General features: G+C 50.6%; 3 non-coding genes and 1 pseudogene across 3 annotated transcripts; all 4 read left to right on the forward strand.

Moving 5' to 3' along the window:
* The first annotated feature begins 5,897 nt into the window (after window positions 1-5,897).
* On the forward strand, window positions 5,898-6,087 carry LOC138223373 (U2 spliceosomal RNA). Its single transcript, XR_011181821.1, has one exon. It is a non-coding gene; the product is annotated as a U2 spliceosomal RNA (small nuclear RNA).
* An 8,805-nt stretch (window positions 6,088-14,892) lies between these two features.
* Window positions 14,893-15,067, forward strand: LOC138223490 (U2 spliceosomal RNA; annotated as a pseudogene).
* Window positions 15,068-17,721: 2,654 nt separating this feature from the next.
* LOC138223483 (U2 spliceosomal RNA) lies at window positions 17,722-17,903 on the forward strand. Its single transcript, XR_011181906.1, has one exon. It is a non-coding gene; the product is annotated as a U2 spliceosomal RNA (small nuclear RNA).
* Window positions 17,904-23,508: 5,605 nt separating this feature from the next.
* On the forward strand, window positions 23,509-23,696 carry LOC138223381 (U2 spliceosomal RNA). Its single transcript, XR_011181828.1, has one exon. It is a non-coding gene; the product is annotated as a U2 spliceosomal RNA (small nuclear RNA).
* Window positions 23,697-26,751: the final 3,055 nt, after the last annotated feature.

Here is a 26,751-nt window from a genome sequence, read left to right on the forward strand (position 1 = left end):
TGTCGGAGATGTGAGGGGGTGGGGCACCGGGCGGCAAACTGCACTGAGGACATTAAATGCAATTTGTGTGGGGGTGGAGGACACGTGTTCAAGGATTGTGACCAGCGAAAGACGAGCTTTGCAGGAATCGTGCGGAGTGCAGGATCAGCTCCACCTGTTCCTGAGGACGGTTGTCAAGGTGAGATGGAGGAGGAGGAAAGCAGAATGGACACGGCGGTGAGTGTGGAAGCTGGAAGGGGAGAGGCAGATGAAAGATGGCGGGGAAACGGCGCAAGAACCTGAACCTACCTCAGAAGACCTGGAGGCTCGTCCGGTTTGGAGGTAATGAAGGCAGCGGTCGGGGGAATAGGCTGGGCTGAAAGGGTGGAGGAGGCAGAGTCAGAACAGTTTATAACAAAGTATAAAGGAAAAGGAAAAATTTGGAGCAAGAAGAAAGTGCTTGTAGGAAGGCAGGAAGGAGCGCGGAGGAAATGGAGTCGGAGGTGGTGAAGGACAGCTCAGAATCGGTCTGAACGGAAATGCACAAGGAAATTGCGATCTCCATCCCTAATGTTCAGGATGTGCTGGTGGCGTCTTCTTGCTCCCCGGGGCCGTCTTTGAATTTGGAAGAAGTGTCTTTGCGGGCACAAGAAGAAGAAGGTAGTGTTGGGCAGAACACCCAAGGAGGTTTGGTATGACGCGGGAATTCCTTCCAAGTTTGTAAGACTATGTAAATGGGACATGGAGACAGACACAGTGACATGGCCCGAATTTTTCGATGGGGCTGTGTTCGAAAAGAAAGGGTTAAGGTTGAAACCGGTGGGTGCTTGGGGGGAATTGTCAACTTTTCCTTTGTATGCGGAGGGTAATGCGGAGTTGAGAAGAAAGAGATATCAGATTGAGGATTTGGTGAAAGACTGGGTGGAGGACATTGAGAAGGACGAGGCCAATTACGAACAGAGAAGAGTTAGAAAAAGAGATGTTACGGGCAAAGTTGACCAGTGTCCAGAGATTTTTTGAATTTATGCAAATTGGTGCATGGGAATGTAGTGTTCTCTCCTGAATTGGGGGGTATCACTAAAATGTTGCAGAGGTATAAAGGTGTGAAAATAGAACCTGAAAAGTCCAGGGAAAGGGTGACTGGTTTATTGGTGTGTGGGGTAGATGAGAAGGACATTAGAGAAGTTTACATACGTTTCTCTTGTTTGATGAGGAAATGGGCTCAGAAATCATGTGGAAAATTCTCACAATTAACGTACGGGGGTTGCGGGATAGGAGTAAAAGAACAGCAGTTTTTAGCTATTTGAAGTCTTTGGATTTCACGGTGTGTTTTTTGCAGGAAGTGCACCTAAAAGACTGTAAGGATGTGGCGGCTTTTACTACAGAATGGGATAAAGGTCCTTCCAGGTGGAGTGAGGGTGGAGTCCACTCATCGGGTGTGGGGATCCTGTTTGGGTCTTATGATGTGGTGGTGGAAGGATGTGAGGTGGGTGTGGCTTGTAGGCTTATGAGCATGGATGTGATTCTGGGTGAGTGTTGTTTCCGGTTTTTAAGTGTTTATGCTCCAGCTGTAGCCTCTCAGCAATTGACCTTTTATGCTAACTTGGCCCCCTTTTTTCTTACTAACAGGAAAGTGATCGTAGGTGGGGATTTTAATCTTGATTTGAAAGACAAGGATAACCCCGATGTGAAGTTTATACACAGAATGCTAGGGCAATACGGTCTGATAGACTGTGTTGCTAGGGTCACAAAGGGGAAAACAGTCCCCACTTGGAGGAATTCAAGAGGGCAGTCCAGGAGATTGGATTATGTCCTTTCATCAAGGGGGCATGTAGTAGAGAGTGCGTCTGTAATCCCCTTTTGGCATTCTGATCACGACCTGGTGAGGGTTGAAATAACCGGTTTAGGTTCCAATTTTGGTAAGGGGTGTTGGAAGCTAAACACTGAGATCTTAGAAGATGCGGCCTATAGGAATTTAGTAAAAGGGGAACTGAAGAGGTTTATGGCAGAAAGGTGAGCGGTCTTCCTCTCTAAGGTGGTGGGATTTGGCCAGACGAGAGATCCAGAGAGTCACAAGGAAGTATTGTATGGAAAGGCAGGTGCAGGAAAAACAGGAAGGAAGATTATTGCAAGCGCTTCTGAATCTGTTATATGAGAACTGCAACAAGGGTATGGCTGTGGATTTGGAGGAAATTAACAAGCAAAAAGAGAAATTGAGAAACTTTTATGAGAACAGGGCTCGCAGATACCTTTTTAAAACCCACATAGAGAACGTGCAGTTTAAAGAAACCTGTTCTTCCTTTCAGTTCTGCAGTATGAAGGAAAGGCAATGTAAGCGAGTGGTGGAAGGGTTGCAGGATAGCTTGGGTAATACTGTGACTGATAGGGATGGAATGCCTAGGGTTGCAACTGATTTCTATCAGGAGATTTTTACGAAGCGCGAGACAGAAGAAGTAGCTGCCGAGCATGTTTTGGGGTCTGTGGTCTCGGTACTCACGGATGAGGAACGGGCCGGCATGGAAGGTCCCTTTACTGTAAAAGAACTGGCAGTGGCCATGAGTGAACTGAAGAGGGGTAAAGTGCCTGGCATGGATGGCCTACCTGTGGAGTTTTATTCTGTTTTTTGGGAGGAACTAAAGGACATATTGCTTTTAGTAATGAACGAGGCCCTTGAAAAAGGTTGCCTGGGAACCTCTATGAGAACAGGACTGTGGATACTACTGTATAAAAAGGGAAAGTCTATAGACCTGAGAAATTGGAGGCCCCTGACATTATTGTGCACCGACTAAGATTTTAGCGAAAGCTCTGGTGAACAGGTTGAAAAGGGTGCTCCCAACAGTTATTGGAAAAGAGCAGACATGCGGGGTTCAAGGGCGGAAGATCTGCTGGTCGCTGCAACTGGTAAGGGACGTTATTGCCTGGTCAGGGCAGAGAGATGTTCCCTTTATGTTGGTGAGTCTCGACTTGGAAAAAGCCTTTGACAGGGTGTCTCACGACTTCTTATGGCGGGTAATGGAACGTATGGGGTTTGGTTCTCGGTTAATTGGTTGGGTTCAGACCTTGTATAGGGAGGTGGGGAGCAAAACCCTAATAAACGGCCACGTCGGAGGTATGGTGTGGCAGGACACGGGAGTGAGACAGGGATGCCCTCTCTCTCCACTGTTATTTGTATTGTATATTGAGGCTTATGCCTGGTTAGTATGTGCAGACCCGAAAATAGACGGCATCTTGGTGCCTGGGAGCGGTGGGGAGAGGGCCAAAATTGCCCTATACGCAGATGATATTACTCTGTTCATGGCTTCTGATGTGGACCTGCAGGGGGCGCTGAACTACCTGGCAGTTTTTGACAAGGCGTCCGGGGCCAAACTGAAAAGAGGGAAGAGTCAAATTAAATTTTTTGGCAGGTGGAGAGACAGACAGGACGGTGTGGGGGGACTACAAGTTTGTAGGGACCCCTTGAAAATACTGGGTATCCATTTCAAAGAGGAGGACGCGGCCAACTACAACTGGCTCGAGAAACTGGAAAAGGCAAGGATGCGTCTGGGGCGGTGGAAACACAGGGGTCTGACTCATGTGGGGAAAGCCCTTATAATTAAGATTGAGGTGTTGGCGTTGTTAGGGTATCTGGCCTCAGTATACCCCATGCCTTTGAGGCTAAATAGGTATTTAACGAGGGAGGTTTTTTGGTTTATTTGGGGTAAAAAATATGAATATATCGGGCGGGTGGATATGTATAGACCTATTGAGGAGGGAGGAAGGGGGTTTCCGTCTTTACCTACCAAGTTATCTTGTCTTTTTGTATCTTCTTTGTGTGTGGCCTCGAAGATGCCTGTAGAACAGGCTGATAGGGGTATTTGGTTTGGACAATAAGGCGCCCCATGGCGAAGACATGCCCTGGCACTACCGTCAAGCCTACCAGTGGATCAGCAAGCACGCGCAGGGGCTGGAGGGCAAAGTGTTGTCCAACCACAGATCCCTGTATGAGACGGTGATGGCCGAAGGCAAAGCGGACCTGGTCGGTGGGCTGCCTAAAGAAGTGTGGAGTCGGATCCAGCCCAAAGGACTGCAACACGACTTGATGGACCTAAATTGGTTTATCGCATGGCAGAGACTCCCTGTGAGAGAGATATTGCATCGACATAAACTGACTTTGCAGCTGCTTTGCCCGAGGGAGAAATGTAATAAACTGGAGTCCATTCGCCATGTATTCTGGGACTGTGATTATGCGGGGAGAATGTGGGCAAAGTGTAGCCTGCTGTTTGAGATGATTACTTTGAATTTTGTAATTACTTTAAACATGGTTTTATATGGTTTGAAGAAAGAAGCGTATTCACGGGAAACAACTTGGGTATTGTGGGTACTCATGAGTTATGTAAAGTTGGAGCTGTGGAAGGTGCGGAATGGTCTAGTTAAAAATTGAGTTCAACTCAGTGTGAAGGGTTTGTGTAACAGACTGTTGTACCGGATTAAATGTGAGATAATCCTAGACATTCGTAAAAGAGGATATCACACCGCAAAAGAAAGGTGGAAGGGATTGATGGTACATTGCAAGTCTTATTTTGGTTGACAGTGTTCTTTGTTTTGTTTCTTTGGTAGTGTTGTTTCTGATTTGAGTTGCATTGTTGTCATTAGTTCTTTTTTCTGTAAATAGTTTGTGATTTTGTCATTTTTGTAATAAAAAAACAAAAAAATTCCTTCTCTGCCTTTTGGCTGCGATGTCAGTATGTGGCTTGACCGCGGCTGTGAGCACAGTTGGAAGGAGGGAAGGTGAGGGTTTTTTTTTCCCCAGGCCTGCCTATAGGCTAGGCAGGAGCTTTTTTTCTACGTGGCGGATGAGGATCCAGCCATTTCAAGAGGATGGAGAGAAGACCGAGCAACAGGGAGGCGAGGCTGACGAATACTATCCGGTTCGTCTTGAAGGAGGATGATGGGATCCAGGAGTTTGTTCACAGGGATACTTTTGAAGACGTGGTTCTGGAGAAGGCTTTGGGTGTGCACTCGGAGGATACTTACTGTCTATAGGATTTCCCTGGGAAAAAGGTATTTGACCTTTTCAAGGTCACCTTTTTCAAAGGTATTTGAAAGTTTGGACAATTGCTAGTGAGCAGCGAAATGAGGAGCCGCTTAGCCATTTCTACATTGAGCCTTTATTTGCAAGGGAACTGCGGCCATTAACTGTGCACGTTTAATCCTTATATTGCGGAGGAGGACATTGTGAGCTTTCTTAAGCGCTTTGTGGACGTGCCAGACGAAGGGGTCAAATTGCTTGACAGGAAGAAATACTGAAACGGAAAAAGAAGGTACCGAATGCGGTTCAGGTTCAGTGCGCAGGCAAGTGATGGTTTGCTTCACCCGCCAGCTTCCTTCACTATTGGATTGAATAATGGGTACTTGTTTTACCCGGGCCAGCCCCTCACATGCAGGCGTTGTGGACAAGAGTCCGCGAGCAGACTGCCGGTCTATTGAGACAATTGAGCATGTCTTTTGGTTTTGTGTTTTTGCCCAACAAGTGTGGAATAAATGTGCACTTTTATTAGAATCTATAGAGGCTGGCTACTATAATGTTTGGGGTTAGAGGACGTGGGAGAATGAAAGGGATGGCTTTCATAATATGTTTTTTTATGAGTTGTGTTAAATTGCATTTGTGGGCTGCTAGGAATGCTTTGGTCAAAAAGGGGGTGATATGGAGTGTGGGTGGGGTTTACAACAAAATTGTGGGAGACATTAAGTGTATGGTGGCGGTAGATAAAGAAAAGTTGCGGTATCGCGCTGTAAAAGAAAAGTGGAAATTTTTAGCGGATATTTAGAAAAGGAATGGTTGACCGATACCCAGTGTTTATTTGTTTTTGTTAAGTATCTTTTTTGTTATTGTTTTTCGGATGTATTTTTTGGAAATGACAGTATAATTGTGATTTAGTATTCCTTTGCTATTTTTGATAATAAAAATAAAAAAAATCTGTTCTTATCAGTTTAATATCTGATACGTCCCCCATCGGGGGACCACATATTAAATGGATTTTTGGAACAGGGAGCTGGACCAGGAGCTTGCTCCGTCCTCTCCACGCATCAGCCTGGTATTGCAGCGCCTCCGGGAATGGTGCACCACCTTCTCTCAGCGGTGAAAAGACAGACGTAGCTAGCGAGCAAGCAATCGAGGTGGACTGGAGCTCCTTCTTCTCGGGTCTTGTCTCTCATCCATCTGTGTGTCTCTGTGTCTGTCTCGCTCTCCCCCTCCCCATCTCCGTTCCTGTGCTCCCTCCTTGCACTTCCCCACGTCTCGACTCTCTCAGCAAGCAGGCCGGCCCCCTTTTCAGCTCCCGTGCGTTTTTCCTCCAAAAAACTCCAGGGAAGCAGGCGTGGCTTGTGTGTGTGTGTGTGTGTGTGTGTGTGTGTGTGTGTGTGTGTGTCCCCGTCCCCGCAGGCGGGCCCTTTCGACAGCCGGGCGTTTTCCCTCCAAAAAACTTAGTCTATCCACCTTTTCTTTCAGCAGGCAGGCGTGTGTGCATGCGCGTGCGTGTCCCCGTCCCTCCCTCCCGAGAGAGAGCTGCCCCTTGCCTCTGCCCGCAGGTGCTGGCGGTCGGCTTTCACTTGCAGCTGGTTGGGCACAGCTGCTGCCGGTGGGAGGGGCCTAAGCTAAGGAGGCTGTGGTCATTGTCGGGCCGTTGACAGAAGATCAGAGAGCAGGGCCCCCGCCCGGGACTGGCAGGAAGGCAGGCAGGCAGGCAGGCAAGAGAGAGGGGGAGCAGAGTCCCGCGGCAGGCCTCTAGCTGCAGGGAGGCCGGCAGCTGCGCGGGTCCCGGGCTCCAGCGGAGTCGGCCTGCGCCACTGTGCGCCAGCAGAACGCCCGCGCGTTGGTCTGTGCCTTTGGGGGCATAGCTTCTCGGCTTTTTGGCTAGATCAAAGGTCCAGGGAGAGAGCGGAGGACACCTATGGCGAGGACAACCCCCTTTTGGACTACAGTGGACTGAACCCAGATTGCTTTGGACCTTGTTTTTGGATTGCGGACTTTGGACTTGGTGCACAGAGTGGTGAGTGGGCTGCTTTGCAGCCAGAAAGGCTGCGTTCCCACCATGGCTGCGGAACCAAGGAGGGCCAGAAAGGAGCCAAGCGTGAGATGGACCATCCGTCTCATCTGGAGGGCGGAAACAGAGATGCCTGGGAGAGAAGAGGTAGAGGATAAAATTTTGTTCCACCTGTTGGGGATTAGCGTTGCAGAGCTGAAATGTGTGCAGGGGAATCGGGCACAGAAGTTCCTGGACGTCACCTTTGTGAGTGCGGAGATCTACAGACGGGCGGTGCAGAAATGCTTACAAGTCAGTCATCAAAGACGGGAAGATGCTCAGGTAGGGGGTACCTGTATTACTGGAACCAGCCGGAGTTCTGTCGGAAGTGTCGCGGTTTTGGACACCGAGAGGGGATGTGCGAGGTAACAGAGTGTGGACGGTGCCAGTCCCGACACCATACGACACGGAACTGCACGATCAAGGAGTGCGGCAACACGGGGCACTTTACCGGCAGTGCGTGAAAAGAAGTGCCGATTTTAACAGGGCGGAGCACGAGGGTGTAAGCGGTCGGCAAGCAGCAGTGCCCCCGGTGGAGGGGACAAGGAAAAAGGAAGACGGCAACCGGTGGAAGAAGAGCGGCAGGAGGAGGGGGAGGGGGAGGACAACGAGGGAAGCTGGGCAATGGTGGTGAAGGCCGGGCGCCGGCAGAAAGGGAGGGGAGCGCCAGCGGCACCAACACCAGCAGTGGAGGAGAAGGTGGTGCCCCTACAGGGCAAGAGGCCTAGGAAGATGAAGAAGCGAGTGGGGGAGAAACAGCTGCAGCAGGAGACCGTTTTTTGTTTCCAGGATCTTGTGGGCAAAGGGACATTGGATGTAACATTGGCATCTGAGGCCATTTACCGGAGAGTGTGGGACAAGGTTCTGGCAAGTAAAGACAGTGCGCTGTTGAATGTGTTTTTTGTGGCGCCTTTGTTTGAACGGGACTTAGACCCTTGCAGGTACATTTGTTTAATCCCTTTGTTCCGGAAGAAGAGGTGGTTTTCTTTTTGAGATGTTTTGTGGATGTGCAGAGTACAGGACAAAGAGTTTTGGACCCGGGCAGGTATTGGAATGGCAGGCGGAGGTACCTGGTGCGCTTCCGGACCAGTGCGGCCTCGGGAGGGGCGGTGGTGCACCCCTCTGCAACCTTTGCAATAGGGGCCAATAACGGGTATTTAATTTACCCAGGCCAGCCAGGAGGCTGCCACCGATGTGGCAAGGAGGGGCATGTCGCTGTAAATTGTCCAAGTGTGTTTTGTCGTCGGTTTGGGGAAGAGGGGCACTTGGCGGCAACTTGTAAGGCGTAGCCTGCGTGTAATTTGTGTGAGGAATGGGGGCACATGTACAGTAAGTGCCCTGGGAGGGCTCGGACATATGCACAGGCTGCGTCTACAGGGCCAGTGCCTTCGGGGACGCAGCCGGGAAAGGATAAGCAGGTCACAGTTAGTGTTGCAGGGACATCGAGGGAGAAGGAGGTGACCGGCCGGGCTGATGATCCAGGGAGCGAGGACATGGATACAGTACCAGAGACCGCGGGGACACCGGTAGAGGAGTCAGGAGAAGGGGGTCTATCGCAGACTTTGGTTGCGGGTTTGGCGGAGGCATCTGGGGGGACAAGGGAGGAGGGTGGAGGGAAGCAGAAGCAGATGGTGGTGGAGGAGGAGGGAAAAGAAGATGGATTGGGTAGGGGCAGTGTCTGATGAGGAGAAGAGGTGAGCTCGGGAAGTTATCGCAAAGCGGAAGGCAAAAAGGAAGCTAGCGAGGGAGGCAGAAATGTGTAAGGCCAAAGAGGGTAGGGGAATTGTGGGGGATCCAAACCCCTTTGGGGTGTTGGACCCCGAGATTTCAGAGGTGGGAAGTGAGGTAGAGGAGTTTGGTGGTGAAGGGTCGAGTCAGGGAGAGACTATGGGTGAGGGAGAGAGAGTTGGAGAGAAGACAGGGGAGTCAGTGGAGAGTGGTAGTCTCTCTGCTGTAGAAACAGTGGAGGAGTCTGTAGTGGAGAGCGAGATGGGGACAACGAAGGGGAATGTGAAGCAGAAGGTGGGTGGTGTGTTAACGCATAAGATGATAGAGATTGTGAGTCCTGGGTTGGGTACGTGGGGGGACGAGAGGAAGGAAAGGATTTGGAGAGTGCGGGATTCCTTCGCAGGGTGGGAGACAGTGCCAGTCCCTGGGAAGTATAAAGCGCGGAAGGGGTGTATACTTAATTCAGACTGGTATCCTTACTGTGTGCCTAGACGACAGAATTTGTTGGAAGTGTCTCGGGGGGTGGAAAAACAGTTTCCGAATCACTGGTTTATGTATGCGGTGGTATGGGATCAGTTGCTTGGGATTCAGGTATGTGGGGAAGTAGAGTCCGAGTGTAGAACAGCATTGATAGCATTTACTGATGCTTTGAAACAGGGAGGGAAGTATACATAAGTTTATTTTTGGAGAGGTCGGGTGGTAGTTTTGCATGAGGGGAGGAGTTATGCTAATGAATGTTGGAGAAGGATTATGGTTGGGGAGGTTGAGATTTATGGTATCGAATATGGTTGGATCGAGGTCTTTTTGTTTTTGCTGTATAAGGGTGTATGTTGAAATTGGGATGATTTGGTTTGTGTAAGATGTGGATTTGGGATTATGTCAGATATGTGGGGTTTGTTACCATGGGTGGGTTTGCAGTTTGGTTTTTTAGGGTGGTTGACAAGGCTTTGTTGGTTTGATTTATATGACTGTTACATTTGATGTTATATTAGGAATGGTAAGGTTACTTACCTGGCAGGGGAGATACCTTGATCAGCCTGTAGGTGGAGTAGTTGGATTGTTTTTCTTTTGTTGGAAGCAGTGTTCGATTTGCGGTTTTTGAAATGGCAACCTTTGGATCCCGTAAGAATGCTGTACGTTTTGAGCTCTTGGATGACCTCTTCATGGATCGTATGCAGTTCAGCAGAAAAGTGTTACAGAAGGAACTTGGCTTTGAACCTCGGCACTTGGATTTCATCTTCGCTCTCCCAGGTCAGAAAGCATTTGAGGTTGTATTTGCTACCTATCCTCTGTTTGAACAATGCGTGGATGTGTTTGAGGCAAAAAGAGGCAAAGTTCCTGCACTTGAGAAGATCAACTTGCAGCCTCTGACACAGAGAGAGAGGAAAACGGTGCATGTTGTTATGTTCTCGGAACTGGCAAAGACGGAGGACATTCACACCTGGCTTAACCAGTACCGCACCGTCCACCATGGAACTGAGTTTAGAGATGTTGACGGTATAAAAACAGGAGCAAGGAAATTCGAGGTTCGCTTGCTACCGGACAATGTTAATGGAGGCTTAAGGCACCTGCCCTCTACAATCCGGCTGGGCGCCTGCAATGGCTATGTTTTTTATGTGGGACAACCAAAGGTGTGTCGGCGCTGTGGTGCTGTGGGACACCTGGCATCATCCTGCACTGTGAAATGCTGCAAGACCTGTGGCAAACGGACATTTAGCCTCTGACTGTTCAATGCTGCCAAAGTGCAATTTATGTGGCTCGGAAGGACACTTTTTTAAGAACTGCCCTCACGCCTACGCCAATAAACTCAAAATGAGAAAGGATGAGGCAGTGCTTGTTTCAGCCAAACCGGCCCGAAAAGCCAAAGCAAACAAGTCAAACAAAGAACCCTTGTTGGACAAAGACTCTCAGCCTCCAGCCAGGATCAGTCCTGCTGTGGCTCCGGGGCCGGTGGAAGAGAAATCCACTTCGCCCCCACAACCGCAGACTGCACCAGACAAGCACGAGGGTTTGAAAACCCCCGAGAACAGCGAGGACCCCTCCCCCACTCCTGCTCCTCAAAACGAGGGCCAGTGTGGGGCCCCCTGGGTGGAGCGGGTCCAGCGAGGATACCCAGGATTCAGCGGAGCTGCTTTTCTCAGACTCTACAAGTGCTACAGATGCCCTCCTCTCCTCCATCCAGTCCATCACGGAGGATCTGCAGCAGCTGGTGGGTGAGGGGGAAGAGGAGACTGGTGCATCGGCTGCACCCCTTTCCCCTCAGTGCTCCCAGGAGCTGGACTTGAGGAAAAGGAAAAATGACTCGGTTTTCTCCCCGAGCGAGGAGGAAGGAGAGCATGGCGATGGGGACAGCTGGAACCCCTCTACCCCCTTCCTTGAAATGGACTCCGTGAACGCTTTTACTGTTGCCACCCTGATGAAGGCTCATTCAGAAGATGGCTGGCATGAAACTGGTAAGAAGAAGAAGAAAAAGAAGAAGGTAACAGGTGAGACAGAAGAGAAATGTGTTTTGTAAAGACTGGTTCCACTTTCTTATATAATATGGCTCTAAACATAATTTCTCTTAACACCAGAGGTATCAATGACAGAGTTAAATGCCAGTCTGTCTTTGATTACCTCCAGCAGAGAGAGGGAGATGTGTTGATGTTGCAGGAGTGTGCTTTAGCCTATCAAGAGAGGTATAAAAGCTTTGAAGATAGGTGGGATAAAGGGCCTTCTGTTTGGTCAGGGGACAATAACAACAGAGCCTCTGGCGTGGCCATTCTATTCAAAGGATGGGCATTCAAATTGAAAAGTATTCAGAGGGTCATAAGTGGCAGGTTGCCTTGTGTGGATGTGGAATGGGGGACCGTTAACCTGCGGCTAATCAATGTGTATTGTCCTACTGACGTGTGAGGAAGGGTGGAGCTACTCAAGGCACTCTCCCCCCTATTATGTAGCACAGACGTGATAGTGGGAGGGGATTTTAATTGTATCTTAGAGCACACAGACAGGCAGTCTAGCTCTCCGATAAAATTGGATTCCAGCTCACTGGCCCTGCAAAACTTAGTTCAAGACTTTAAACTCTCAGACACATATAGATGTATATATCCCACAACAGCAGGATATAAATGGTCAGGGAGGAATAGCAGCTCCAGAATTGACTATTGCTTTGTCTCAGAGAGAGTGAAAGTTGTTGGGGTCACTCTTCAGCCTGTCTTCTTCTCAGATCATCAGGCTTTAGGGTGTAGAGTGGAACTCCAGGGCGGGACTGTCTTTGGCCCAGGCCTCTGGAAACTCAACACAAAGCTGCTAGAGAACGAGGGGGTAGTATCCCGCTACAAGGAGAAACTATCACAGTGGCTGTCCTTGCAGTGTCTGTACGGGTCAGTAGGAGAGTGGTGGGAGGAGGTGAAGGTGAGGACAAAGGCCTTTTTCATGGCTGAAGGAAGGAAGGCTGCTGCCAGACGGAGAGGAGTGCTAGCCAGGAAACAGAGGCAGCTGCAGCGTCTCTAAACGATGCTGCACAGTGGCTTCGATGTGCTCGAGGATATCACCCTTTTAAAAAAGGACATCCGGAGCATAGCAGAAGAAAGTAGTCGAGGAGTGCTGTTAATAAGCAGAGTGCAGTTCTTGGAAGAAAATGAGAAGTGTACTCGCTTCTTTTTCAGGAAAGTGGTAGGCTCCAAGTCTGTCATGGTAAGTGTAGTTGATGAGGAGGGACGAGAGAGAGCAGAGCCGAGTGCTATCCTCTCCTGCACCGAGGCCTTCTACTCAAGACTGTACAGCTCTACAGAGGTAAAGGATGAAGAAATTCATTTTTTTACCTCAAAGCTAGAAAACATTTTGAGTGAAGAAGATAGGGAAGTAATTGAGAGGGATTTGACAGTAGAAGAGCTGAGACAGGCTATGGAGAGCTTACAGAAGGGGAAAACTCCGGGTGCTGACGGGCTCCCTAAAGAATTTTATTGCACCTTTTGGGATCTGCTTCAGGATCCGCTACTGCTCCTATTCGAGGAAAGCTATAAGACAGAATTGCTGCCTGACTCCTTAAGAGAAGGTACTATCTCTCTCTTGTTTAAGAAAGGAGCAAAGAATGACAAAGAACTGGAGACCCCTCAGCCTGTTAGGCGCCTACAAAATGTAGTGGCCTCACTGGTAGGGAAAGAACAGACTTGTGGGATAGCAGGATGCCTGATGAGCGACAACCTGGCCTTGTTGAGGGATGTCTGTCTGTACTCAGAGGATCGCTCCCTCCCTCTGTGCATTTTAGGTGTAGACCTAGAAAAGGCATTTGACCGCCTAAACCGGCAGTACTTAACATCACAGCACATGAAGTTTGGCCCCATCATGAGAAAGTGGATTAACCTGCTGTACACAGGTAGCAACAGCAGAGTAATGGTTAATGGCAACAGATCACGCCCCTTTGAAGTCTGTTCAGGGGTGAGGCAGGGCTGCCCATTATCCCCCTTGTTATTGGAGCCCTTAGCCTGTGCCTTGCGCCAGGATCAGGCCATTAATGGGATACCAGTGCCTGGAAGTGGGGGAGGAGAGGTAAAGACATCTCTATACATGGATGACGTCACCCTGCTCCTCTCTGACAATGCCTCAATTAGCAGAGCTCTGCAGTGCTGTGATCGTTTCTCTTTGGCTTCCTCTGCAAAAAATTAACACATCTAAGAGTGAGATTTTTTTATCAGAACTGGAGGGAGCCAAAAGAAGGACAGGATCTCAGGCTGCAAGAGAAGAGAATTAAGGTCCTGGGGGTGTATTTTGGAGAAGAGATGGGAACAGTAAATTGGCAGAACAAATCTTAAACAAAAAACTGATGCAATGGAAGGACCGAGACCTCACCATGACAGGGAAGGTGCTGGTCATCAAAGCTGAGCTCTTGCCTGTCTTGAATTTTCTGGCTTCTACCTTCCCAATCCCACACCGTGTTGCGGCGGTGCTGAGGAGATTGATGTTTCAATTTCTATGGGGTGGGAAGCAGGAAAGACTCAGAAGGGAAATAATGTACAGGCCGCTACCCTCAGGGGGGAAGTCTGTCCCAGATATTGCTATGAAGCTGCTGTGCATTTTCCTGGCTTCTGTACTGAGGAGCTTTGCAACAGCACCTGCAGCGCATACCTGGACTTATTTTTCCAGGCTCTGGGTAGGTAGGGAGGTGTTCAGAGTGTGGGGTGTCAGACCCAAGCTGGATGTCTCACTCTCTGACACATGCCCTGCAATTTATGGGACAGTTAAGTTTTCTAAGATTTCACCCAATTGGCCATATTCCCCTCCGAGATGTCAGCGGCCAAAAACTGGAAGATTTCATTGCACCCCAGAACAAAAGGCAGACCCCTGTCGGCATTTTAACATCAGCCCAAACAGGGAAGGTGTGGAAACACATCCTCTAAGTTTCTGTGCAACATTCACAGAGATTTAGCCTGGAGTGTCATCCACCAGTGCTTACCGGTACAAACTTTCTTGTACCGTAGGGGCCTCACCCCCAGCCCTCGCTGCGTTAGGGTGGGCTGCGGCGAGGAGGAGACTGTGACCCATCTCCTGTGGTCCTGCTTTTTTGCTAAGGCCTTCTGGGCACAGTTTGAAGATTGGTTGCAAGCTCTCTCGCCCCAATTTACCCTGACCGCTGCTTTCGTCATATACGGCATCTCTTCTGTCAAACTTCCTCCTGACGTGTTTGACAGGATCTGGGCCGTGGTGAACAGTGGGAAAGACGCCCTGTGGAGAGTGAGGAACATGGGGGTGTTCAAAGGCATCGAGGTCCCAGTCAAGGCAGCAGGTAGCCTGGCCCTGTTCATCACCCGAGAGAACTATTACCTCAGAGATCTGTGGAGAGAAGGGAGGGAGGAAGCAGAAAATCTGTGGGAAATAGAGAGCATATATCTCAAGAAACTGTGAAAAACATTATCATGTTTAAGTAAAGAATGTGATTTGCACCAGAAAAAAAAAATTGTTGCTATGTAACTGGTACCATGTCAAAATGTAATGAGATGTGATCATACAGTATATACTGTTTTAAGTATGTATATTAATGTAAAGCTTTCTAATTTGTGATGTCCTGTATTTTTTGTGAAAAGAAAATAAAGTTCTTAAAATCGAAGGTTGTAAAATGATTAATTGGCTTATTTTTATACAAACTTATTTTCCTATAAAAAAAATCTGTTCTTATCAGTTTAATATCTGATACGTCCCCCATCGGTGGACCACATATTAAACGGATTTTTGGAACAGGGAGCTGGATCAGGAGCTTGCTCCGTCCTCTCCACGCATCGGCCCGGTATTGCAGCGCCTCCGGGAGCGGTGGACCACCTTCTCTCAGCGGTGAAAAGACAGACGTAGAAAGCAAGCGAGGTGGACTGGAGCTCCTTCTTCTCGGGTCTCGTCTCTCGTCCATCTGTGCGTCTCTGTGTCTGTCTCTCTCTCCCCCTCCGTCTCCATTCCCGTGCCTCGACTCTCTCGGCAAGCAGGCCGGCCCCCTTTTCGGCTCCCGTGCGTTTTCCCTCCAAAAAACATTTTTCAGCCTTTTTCCAGGGAGGCAGGCGTGGCGTGCGTGCGTGCGTGCCCGTCCTTGCAGGCGGGCCCCTTTCGACAGCCGGGCCTTTTCCCTCCAAAAAACTTAGTATATCGCAGGCACGTGTCCCCATCCCTCCCTCCCGAGAGAGAGCTGCCCCTTGCCTCTGCCCCCAGGTGCTGGCGCTCGGCTTTCGCTTGCAGCTGGTTGGAGAGGCCTAAGCTAAGGAGGCTGGGCAGCTGGCGCCCCCTGCGGCTGCGGTCGTTGTTGGGCCGTTGACAGAAGATCAAAGAGCAGGGCCCCCACCCGGGACTGGCAGGAAGGCAGGCAGGTAGGCAAGAGAGAGGGGGAGTAGAGTCCGGCAGCAGGCCTCTGGCTGCAGGAAGGCCGGCAGCTGCGCGGGCCCCGGGCTCCAGAGGAGTCAGCCTGCGCCACTGTGCGCCAGCGGAATGCCCGCGCGTCAGTCCGCGCCTTTGGGGGCATCGCTTCTCGGCCTTTTGGCTAAGATCAAGGTTCAAGTGGCTTGACCGCAATTCCGAGGTCTTAGTCAGAGGGTCGGGAGGGCGCCGGCGGCGGAGGAGGCGATGGCGGGAACGGCTGTTAGGGGCAGAGTCGACCAGAGGGAGGAGGACGAAACGATGGTGGCGATTGGCGGAGTCTCGGCTTCGGCAGGAGGAGAGCGGTTGGACAGAGAGGGACAGATGCAGAATTCTGTCCGTTTCGTGTGGAAGGAGAAACCGGGGGCTGAAAGGATGAAGAGAGAAGAGTTTGCGGACATTGTAACGATCCAAGCCTTGGGCCTGAAGGTTTCGGACGCATTTTGCTTTCAAGATTTTCCCGGGAAAGGTATTTTTGATGTTTCTTTTATTTCGGAGAAAGTTTGTATGGAGAAGTGGAGCTTTCTACAAGCTCATAAAGAGAACCAGCCTTTTGTTACTTTTGTTATAGAGCCATTGTTTGCCAGGGAACTAAGGCCTTTGACTGTTCATATGTATAATCCATATGTACAAGAGGCAGAGCTTGTATGTTTTTTGAGAAGATTCGTGGACATTCAGGGGAATGGTATAAAGGTCTTAGACTCTCGGAATTACCGAACAGGAAAAAGAAGGTATATGGTGCGCTTAAAGACTATAGCGATTGAGAAAGGTGGTTATGTTCACCCACCACCTTTCTTTTCGATCGGCCCAAATAAAGGTCACCTGACTTACCCTGGTCAGCCATTCGTATGTCGGAATTGTGCAACTGAGGGACATGTGGCAGCCGAATGCACTTTTATATGATGCAGGAGATATGGAGAAATAGAGCACAAAGCAGAGAAGTGCACCAGGCCCTTATCTTGTAATTTGTGAGGTGAAGCAAGCCGTGTATAAGAACTGTTTTCAAAGATCAAGAAGCTATACAGGTGCAGCTCGACCCCAGACGACTACTGGAGAGGCTTTTGCAAAGAAGACAGGAGCAGCTCCAGGAGAACAGAGGTCTGCAGTAAAGGAGGCTATGATGGCGGCTGGAGGTGCGGCGAAGAAGGATGGAGGTTTGGTGTTCTCTGAACAGGGAGAGGGTTTGGAGAAGGTCACCGAGATGGTGAAAGGGTTGGCCGAGGATTCAGGAGGGATGTCTTTGGCGGAGAGAACGCCTGACAATTGAAGTGGATGGTGATGAGGGGCCTTCGGGGAGCCAGGGGTTTTCTGTTTCAGGAGTCCCTCATCGGAAGAGAGCGGCGGCAAGTGATTCAGAGGAGGTGGAAGATGACGACCCAAGTGGGACTGGTCAAGTGGCGGAGGGGGGTGAGGGTAATGATTGGTAAGTGGTACAGAGGGGGAATCGGGGTGTGGGTAAAGGGAAGGGTGTTGCTAAACGAAAGGCCGAAGTGGGTTGGCAGGTAGTGGAGAGCACAAACTCCTTTGCTGGTCTACCTGTAGAAGAGAAGGTAGTCGAGAGTGTGACAGGAGTTAGCGAGGAGTTGGTGGAAGATGTAGAAGTGGAGCAGATGGGAGGGGAAGAGTTATTAGAGGGTTCTGGGTTTGGTGGAAAGATAGTGGAAATGGAGAGTGGGGAGGGATGGAGACCTTGAGTGGAATCAGTGGTGGGAAGAAAGGAAGGATCGTATTCTTCCTACCTGACCTCAGAAAAGAAGGAGAAAAGGGGTTAGAGGGGAGTTGGGTTCGGACATAAGTTTGTCGGAAGATTTTGGGGAGAGTATGTTTAGGAAACGAATGATGACTGTGTCCTGATATGTGGGAAAAAAAGTATCCACATGTTTGTTTAGAGTACTCGATTCAGGATAAAAAGCTGATAGGGTGTCGTGTGTTGGGGAAAACGAGAGCGGATTGTAGAGGTGCTTTTATTAAATTTCCCAACATGATGTGTGAATGTGAAAGTGCGAGTAGTGCTTCAGATGATTAATGTGTTTCGTTGTATTGTATTTGTGTTCATTTGGTGTTTTGGAATTTTGGGATTTTTTTGTATCATTGTAATAAAAAAAAACTGTTTTTATCAGTTTAATATCTGATACGTCCCCCATCGGGGGACCACATATTAAACGGATTTTTGGAACAGGGAGCTGGATCAGGAGCTTGCTCCGTCCTCTTCACGCATCGGCCCGGTATTGCAGCGCCTCCGGGAGCGGTGCACCACCTTCTCTCAGCGGTGAAAAGACAGACGTAGCTAGCAAGCGAGGTGGACTGGAGCTCCTTCTTCTCCGGTCTAGTCTCTCGTCCATCTGTGTGTCTCCGTGTCTCTCTCTCTCTGCCCCTCCCCATCTCCGTCTCCGTTCCCGTGCTCCCCCTGTGCACTTTCCCGCATCTCGACTCTCTCGGCAAGCAGGCTGGCCACCTTTTCGGCTCCCATGCGTTTTCCCTCCAAAAGACTTAGTATATCCACCTTTTCTTCCTTTTTTTTTGGCAGTGCGTGTGTGTCCCCGTCCCTTCCAAGAGAACGCTGCCCCTTGCCTCTGCCAGCAGGTGCCGACGGTCCGCTTTCGCTTGCAGCTCGCTCGGCACAGCTGCTGCTGGTGGGAGGGGCCTCAGCTAAGGAGGCCGGCCGGCTGGCGCCCCCCTGCGGCTGCGGTCGTTGTCGGGCCGTTGACAGGAGATCCAAGAGCAGGGCCCCCGGCCGGGACTGGCGGGGGCAGGCAGGCGAGCAAGCAGGCAGGCAAGAGAGGGGGAGAGCGGAGTCCGGGCGGCCGGCAGCCGCGTTCGGACCGGGCTCCCGAGGCATCGGCCTGCGCTGCTGCGCGCCAGCCAGACGCCTGCGCGCCAGCCGGACGCCTGCGCGCCCACCCAAGGCCGGCGTCGGGCATCACTTCTCGGCCTTTTGGCCAAGCCCTGATGGTTCGTGGCCTGACCGCAGCCTGAAGACTGCCAAAAGGTGAAGACGACGAAGGCGAGGAGGAGAAGAGGATGACGGCGGAAAAGGGGACCAGACCTGACGGGCGGCATCCTACCTGCAGAAGACCAAAGCAGACGTCCACCAAGGCCACCACGGGTAGTCGCTCTGGGTTAAGCCCAGGGGGCGAAGTGGGGTCTCCAGATGACGGCAGTGGAAGGTGGTGAGTGGGCCCACGGTCCGGCAGCTGTGCACCCTCTGTCCCGTGAGGGGGTGATGCGGTGCACAGTGCGCTTTGTTGTGAAGGAGGCGGAGAAGAAGGAATGGATGAACCGTGAGCGTTTTGCTCTGATGAGTGGTTCTGATGAAGGCTCTTGGGATAAATTTGAAGGACATTACTTGTTTACAGGATTTTCCAGTTAGAGGGATATATGACCTATCACTCAAGACGGATGAACTTTGTGAGAAGGCCTGGGAGAGAGTGTGTGAGGGAAGAGACGAGTCGCCGCTTAACGAGTTCCTAATAGAGCCGCTGTTTGCTAGGGAACTCAGGACATTGACAATTAATTTGTTTAACCACCCGGTCCCGGAGAGAGATATAATTACATTTTTATCCAGATTTGTGGATGTACAGGGGGAAGGTAAAAGATCTGGATGTCTTCAGAGTGTGGACTGGCAAAAGGAGGTATACGGTGCGGCTAAGACCTAAACCGTCTGAGGGCAAGGGTATGGTAAACCCCCCGGCTTATTTCTCAATTGGGCCTAATAGGGGTTACCTTTTCTACCCAGGTCAACCTGTGACTTGCAAAAAGTGCTTCCAGAGAGGGCATGTAGCTACAAACTGTCCTGGTGGCGTGTGCCGAAAGTGCAAAGCCACAAACCATGATACTAAGGACTGTACTAAGGTCTTAACTTGCGATCTGTGTGGGGAGAAAGGGGAACAGAGGGAGGGGGGTGAAGAGCAGGGAGAGGAGGCTGACCTCGTGGAAGCCTCAGCGGAGGTGAATACTCTCGACGACCCCATACCCCTGGGCCAGGGTGATATAGTGGTGGAACAGGAAGGCTTTGTTTCAGAGACCTCAGAACAGTCCGGGAAAGACGGCAGTACCCACCTCCTAACCTCCGATGATCCTGGGGTAAGTCCATCATCCCTGGGGGAGGGGTCCCCGCAGGTTCCGGGAGGGGTGGAAAATGTTCTTAGTCCTATAGGAATACAAAGCAACTTTAGTCTGGGAGATGGGTTACAGCTGCGGACTCCTTTCTATCCAACATGAGCCGCCGTGTATGTTCTGTAAATGCCAGAGGGCTTAAAAACCATATTAAGCGAATTGGCGTCTTTAAATATTTAGAAGAGCACCAATTTGGCTTTTGTTTCCTGCAGGAGGTATATTTAGGCACAAGAGATGATATTGCTACTTTTAAGAAAGATTGGGTCAAAGGGGAGTCGTGGTGGAGCGTAGGGGGAGTGCACTCGTCTGGAATCGGGATCCTTTGTGGAACCCCGAATTTCACGGCGAGTGATGTCAACATCATAGTTCCAGGAAGGCTTATGGTAGTAGACGGTGTATGGGAAGGAATGCAGTTAAGATTGATAGCTGTCTACAGGCCTGCCGAAAGGCGGCTCCAGGCGTGTTTTTGAGAGATCTTGAGCCACATCTGTTTACTAATAGGGTGATGGTGATGGGAGGGGATTTTAATATTGATGTGTGCGATGCGAGTGGTGCGAGTGTGTGTGGTTTTAAGGAATTAATATCACGGTTTAACTTAAAGGATGGTCATAAAGATCTTAGTCAGGTACGGAGAATGTATACATGGAGCAACGGAAGGGATGTTTTTAGGAGACTTGACTACATCTTCACCACCCTGCGCGGGTTGACACAGGCGTCACAGGTTACTCCGGTATGGTTTTCGGATCATCTGTTGCTGTCGGTTGATTTGATACCAGACGGTATGGACCCAAAATCAAATTACTGGAAGCTGAACACGAAAGTGTTATTGGAAGCAGATTATTAGTGCTTGATAGTTGCACTTTTGGTACGCTTCTTGTTACAAAGGGGGAGGTACCCTACAGCGGTACTTTGGTGGGAAGCCTGTAAAAGGGCTATCTCCAAAGCTTCTATTTCCTACTGTTGCCAAAAGAAAGTAGCAGAGAGAAGAGAGAGATTACAGCAGGAACTTGAAGATCTGTATGTGGTTTCCAACCAGGGCGGTTCCTTTGATATGGCAAAAATTTCAGAGCTCAAGCTCAGGCTGAAAGAACTGGTTAGAGCGAGCTAAGAATTTTTTGTTCAGGCTGAAGGGTAACTTGATTGAGGGGGAGGAGAGGTGCACAGTGCAGTTCTTTGGCTCGTCCAAGCCAGACAGAAGAAGACTCTCTTTGATGGCCTGAGGAGAGAAGACGGGTCCATCGTCAAAGACATAGAAGGCATGGTGAGGTGTGCAACTAACTTTTACAGATTATTATTTTCAGAGAAACCCGTGAATGCGAGTTTGTGGGATGAGTGGTTGGTGGGTTTTGACAGGAAGACTGATGGTGTAGAAAGAGTGAGTGAGGAGTTAACAATAACAGAGATAGTTGAAGCCATTGGTGGCCTGCGAAGAGGTACCACCCCTGGGATCGACGGGCTACCTTCAGATTTTTATGTAACTTTTCGGGAAAGGCTAGTTCCGGTACTGTTGGAGGTCTATAATGAGATTTTGAAGGAGGGTGAGCTAGGGAGAACAATGAGTACAGGTATCATGTCTTTGGTGTATAAGAAAGGGGACAAAGAAGATCTGGAGAACTGGAGGCCGATCCAATTACTCTGTACCGACTATAAGATCCTGGCCAGGGTATTGGGTAGACGGCTGAGGAAGGTGATGCCGGATCTGGTAAGTAGGGATCAAACCTGCAGTGTGGAGGGCAGAAATGTAAAATGGAATCTACAGCTGATCAGAGATGTGATAGAATGGGTGGAAGACAGGAACCTAGAGATGTTAGTGAGCCTAGATCAGAATAAGGCATTCGATCGGGTACATCACACTTTCCTTTGAGAGGTGATGAAGAGTGGGGCTGGACGAGGGTTTCGTTAGATGGATTAAGGTCTTGTACAATAATGTCATCACAAGGGTATGTATTATGGTAAGCTAGGCATGGGCATCCCGGTTAAGTGCGGGGTGAGGCAGGGATGCCCTCTGTCTCCCTTATTGTATGTGCTTTATATTGAACCCTTTCTCCATCTGATTCGTCGTGATCCTTGGGTGGAAGGGGTGGTGGTCCCGGGGAGTGGGGGAGCTCAGGCAAAAATAGCAGCCTATGCAGATGATATTTTGCTTTTTCTCACTACTGACAGATAGTAGACAGTCTGACAAAAGGGATAGGTGCATTCTTGAATAAATCAAAATGTACAGTTAAATATTTCGGCAACTGGAAAGAAAGACAAGATGTGGTGGGTGGTCTTACCTTGGTGACGGGGCCAGTAGAGATCCTGGGGATCCTCTTTCATACGCAGGATTCTGCCAGGATCAACTGGGACCTGAGGATGGGGAAGCTGAACCAAAAGATTGGTCTATGGTTGAATAGGTCTCTAACATATACTGGACAGGTGTTAGTGATAAAGGTGGATATACTGCCACTGCTCCTTCACTTGGCCTGCATGTTCCCCCTGCCCGCTAGGTTTCATCGAAATCTGGTGAGGGCTGTCTTCCACTTCGTCTGGAGTGGAGGATATGAGTATATTAAGAGAGCGGACATGTACAGGCCAGTGGAGGAGGGTGGTAGGGCAGTGCCAGATCTCCCATTAAAATTAGATACACTGTTTGTGGCAAACTTGTGTAAAACATTGTATGAAGACTCGGATCATCTATGTGCTTGCTTCATCTGTCTGTGGTTTGCGGCCACAATGAAACACCTGGTGGTTTGGACCAATACAACACCAAAAGTGGAAAAACTGCCTTGGCATTACAGGCATGCAGTGGTATGGTTACAAAAACACCCAGAGTTTAGGAAGGGTTTGGGTTCTATGGATCATAAACTTACGTATAGGACCATTATGGAGAAGGGGGACCTGCAGCTGTGGGGGTGTCGGAGGATGAATGGCGGCAGATCCAGCCAGTGGGTCTGGAAAATAGGCTTAAGGACTTAAACTGGCGGACGCTGTGGAACAGGTTGCCTGTGAGGGACACGCTTCACAGACACGGTCTGTCCAGACAGGACAAGTGCCCGCATCCCGACTGTTCTGAGGTAGAAATAGTACTTCATGTTTTTGCCCAAAGGGTGTGGGGTCACTGTGAGGACTTATTACAAAAAGTCTCTCTTGACTTTGTTTTAAAGAGTTGGGTGGTGATCCGTGGAGTAACGAGGTCAAGAAAATGGAACAGAGAATTTTTGTTATGGTTTATAATTAGTTTGACCAAGTTTTATATATGGGCAGCTAGGAGAGAGGTGGTTGAGCACGGCAGCAGTGGTTCAGCCTGATCAGTTTATAGGAAAGTTAAGCATGATGTCATCAGACGAGTTTGGTGGGACATCCTTCGTTGCGGTTTTGCTGCGGCTAAGGAAAGGTGGAAGGGGTTAATTTCCTTGGGGCGCTAATTTTGTTTTCCGTGTATGATGCTGCCTATTATAATTTTTTGTTATAATAATAAAGCAAATGTTAGGGAGGAGGGATTATTTTGGCATAAAGGGCGGGATTATGGAAATGTAAAGTTTTTGTGTAAATATTTTCGGTGAATGTGTTCTTGGAGTTTTTGAATGAATTAATACAAATAATGACTCATTAATAATGAGATGAATTTTGGATTTGTTGTTTTGACTGTTGATTGTAATATTATATGGGTTGTTGCTATAGTTACAAGGTGGGGGGCTGATTGTTATTATGAGTTATCTTTGTTTTGAGCACGGTTGAATTGTAGGGAAATGTTGTCTTACCTTTGTGTGTTGCAGTTTGTTATTTTTGTAATAAAAAAAAGAATCTGTTCTTATCAGTTTAATATCTGATATGTCCCCCATCGGGGGACCACATATTAAACGGATTTTTGGAACAGGGAGCTGGATCAGGAGCTTGCTCCGTCCTCTTCACGCATCGGCCCGGTATTGCAGCGCCTCCGGGAGCGGTGCACCACCTTCTCTCAGCGGTGAAAAGACAGACGTAGCTAGCAAGCGAGGTGGACTGGAGCTCCTTCTTCTCCGGTCTAGTCTCTCGTCCATCTGTGTGTCTCTGTGCATCTCTCTCTCTCCCCCTCCCCCTCCCCGTCTCCGTTCCCATGCTCCCTCTGTGCACTTTCCCGCGTCTCGACTCTCTCGGCAAGCAGGCCGGCCCCCTTTTCAGCTCCCGTGTGTTTTCCCTCCAAAAAACGTAGGTTTTTCATCCTTTTTCCAGGGAGGCAGGCGTGGCTTTTGTGTGAGTGTGAGTGTCCGTCCGTCCGTCCCCGTCCTTGCAGGCGGGCCCCTTTCCACAGCCGGGCGTTTTCCCTCCAAAAAACTTATATCCACCTTTTCTTCCAGCAGGCAGGCAGGCGGGCAGGCGCGTGTGTGTCCCCGTCCCTCCCGAGAGAGTGCTGCCCCCTTGCCTCTGCCCGCAGGTGCCGACGGTCCGCTTTCGCTTGCAGCTTGCTCGGCACAGCTGCTGCTGGTGGGAGGGGCCTAAGCTAAGGAGGCCGGCTGGCTGGCGCCCCCCTGCGGCTGCGGTCGTTGTCGGGCCGTTGACAGGAGATCCAAGAGCAGGGCCCCCACCCGGGACTGGCGGGCAGGCAGGAGAGCAAGCAGGCAGGAAAGAGAGGGGGAGAGCGGAGTCCGGGTGGTCGGCAGCCGCGTGCGGACCGGCTCCCGAGGCGTCGGCCTGCACCGCTGCGCGCCAACCGGACGCCTGCGCGCCCGCCCAAGGCCGGCATCGGGCATCGCTTCTCGGCCTTTTGGCTAAGATCAAGTTCAAGTGGCATGCCCGCAGTTCTGATCTTTCCAAAGGTCTAGAAAGCGATCGAAGATCCTGAAGAGTGCTTAAGCTGGTATCGCTCTAGGTTGAGCCTAGGGGGTTAAGGCCAAGCAGCAGCTGAGCTGGGTGGGATCCGGCAGCAACGTTCTCTCTCTCTGCTCTCTCCTCTACTCTCCCCTCCCCCTTTCTCTTGCTCCGCCTCCTTGGCCTCTTGGCTGGAAGTGGGTACACGTAGCCTGCCCGCGGTGCTTGCTTTCTTCCTCGAGACTCGGAAGGGCTGTCCGCTCCCTCTCTCTCTCCCTCTCTCTCTGCCTCCTTGGCCTCTTGGCTGGGAGCAGGTACACGTGGCCTGCCCGCGGTGCTTGCTTTCTTCCTTGAGACCCGGAAGCACTTTCCGCTCTCCTCTCTCTCTCTCCTCCTGCGCCTGCACCTAGCTGGGCTTTGCCCACAAGGACAAAGGCCAGGGCTCCCTCGCTGCTCCTTTTGCTCTCTCTCTTTCCCTCCTTTTTTTCCCCTTTTTGTTCCCTTTTTCTCCCTCAGAGATGGCAGACAAGAGGACTTTGATCTGGTTCCACTGGACAAAGAAGACAGAGCCGATGCCGACTGCAAAGACCTTTTTTATGACCTTCCTGCGAGGGATCTTGCAGTTGGTGGCCGGCGATCTCTACTGCCTACAGGACAACAAGGCAGAGAGATACATGGAGGCCTACATGGCCACGGACGCGGCGTACGAAAAGGCAACGAGACTAATCAGGGAGAAAGGTAAGACCCCTGGTTTCTCTGATTTCAGGCCGGAGCCTATGAGGAAGACGAACCAGAAGACCATTACGGTTTGCACATACAATCCCTACGTACCAGCGGAACGGGTAACAGCGTACCTAGGGAGGTATGTAACCGTAGTGGGAAAACCGACGGAGGTCAGGGACGAAGGCATCTGGTACGGCAAACGCCAGTACCGAGTCCTCCTGAAGGAGGACCCAGAGGGCGTTGACGGTTTCCAGCACCCCCCGGCTCGCTTCAACATCGGAGCCGACAGGGGGTACCTCTACTACCCCAGGATGCCGGATTTCTGCAGCAAGTGCAGACGGTCCGGCCACAAAACAAACACGTGACAACACCAGATGTCACAACTGCAATGAGGACGGGCACCTGGCAAAAACCTGCCGGGCAGCCAAAAAGTGTGACGGATGCGGCGCCGAGGGACACCTCCTTCGCCAATGCAAGGTAAGCAAACCTTCGTTTGCGCAGGTGGTGGAAGCCGGCAGGCAGAAACCGGTCTCCAGACAAAGGGAGAGGGCTGAGAACAAAGAACCCGCACCTCCCCCGCTGAGACCCGAAACTGCCGAGGCCACACCCCCAGCCGCATCGGTGCCACAAGATGGCCGCCAGGAAGAGGGACAAGATGGCCGACCAGAGGAAGGGCCCTGGATAACTCCCAGCAAAAAGGGAAAGCGCAAACGGGAGAAGAGACCCAGGGCAGACCCACCTTCGGAAGGACAGAAAAAGAGAGTGGTAAGGGAAAACCGTTTCCTCGTCCTAGAGGAAACGGAACTTTCTTCCCTCCAGGCCCAGGAACAACCGGAGGAGGCGCTTCAGGAAATGGAAACCCTCCCCCCCGAGGCCCAGGAAACGGAGTCCCACGGACAAAAGGAGGAGGCAGCCCAGGAAGAGGTAACCCCCTCCCCCGAGGCCCAGGGACAACAGGAAGTGGCATCACAGGAAGTCGGAACCCTCTCCCCCGAGGCCCAGGAGCAACAGGAAGAGGCAGCCCAGGAATTGGAGCCCCCTTCCCCCGAGGCCCAGGAGAGACTGGAGGCCCCCGAAACCCCCCGAGAGAGGGAAGAAAGGAGCCTCCCCGAAGCGGTGGCGGAGAGTATCCTCGAGGATGACGAGGATTATTTTGAAGCCGCCCTGGAGCCCGGACTGATGCATGTTTACTTTTCAGTCCCCAGCGAAACCTGGAGGGAGCCCAGCATATTCCCCCCAGGAACCGAACGAGAGGAGTTACATCTAGGCTAAACAGTGCCCAGATGTAGATTCCCAAGTTTCTACTGTAAGTACAGAGAGGAGGTTTAATTTTCACTAGTTTAACCATGACTGTGAAACTAACCTTCTTAACAACTAACGTGAGAGGGCTGAGAGACCCAGTGAAAAGACGGGGAGTCTTTCATGATCTGGCCTCAAAGTCTTTCTCAGTTTGTTTCAGACAGAAGGTCCACCTGAAGGATGAAAGCGACAAGCTGACATT

This window comes from Lepisosteus oculatus, chromosome 16, assembly GCF_040954835.1.
Source record: "Lepisosteus oculatus isolate fLepOcu1 chromosome 16, fLepOcu1.hap2, whole genome shotgun sequence".
In the NCBI taxonomy this organism is placed as follows: Eukaryota; Metazoa; Chordata; class Actinopteri; order Semionotiformes; family Lepisosteidae; genus Lepisosteus; species Lepisosteus oculatus.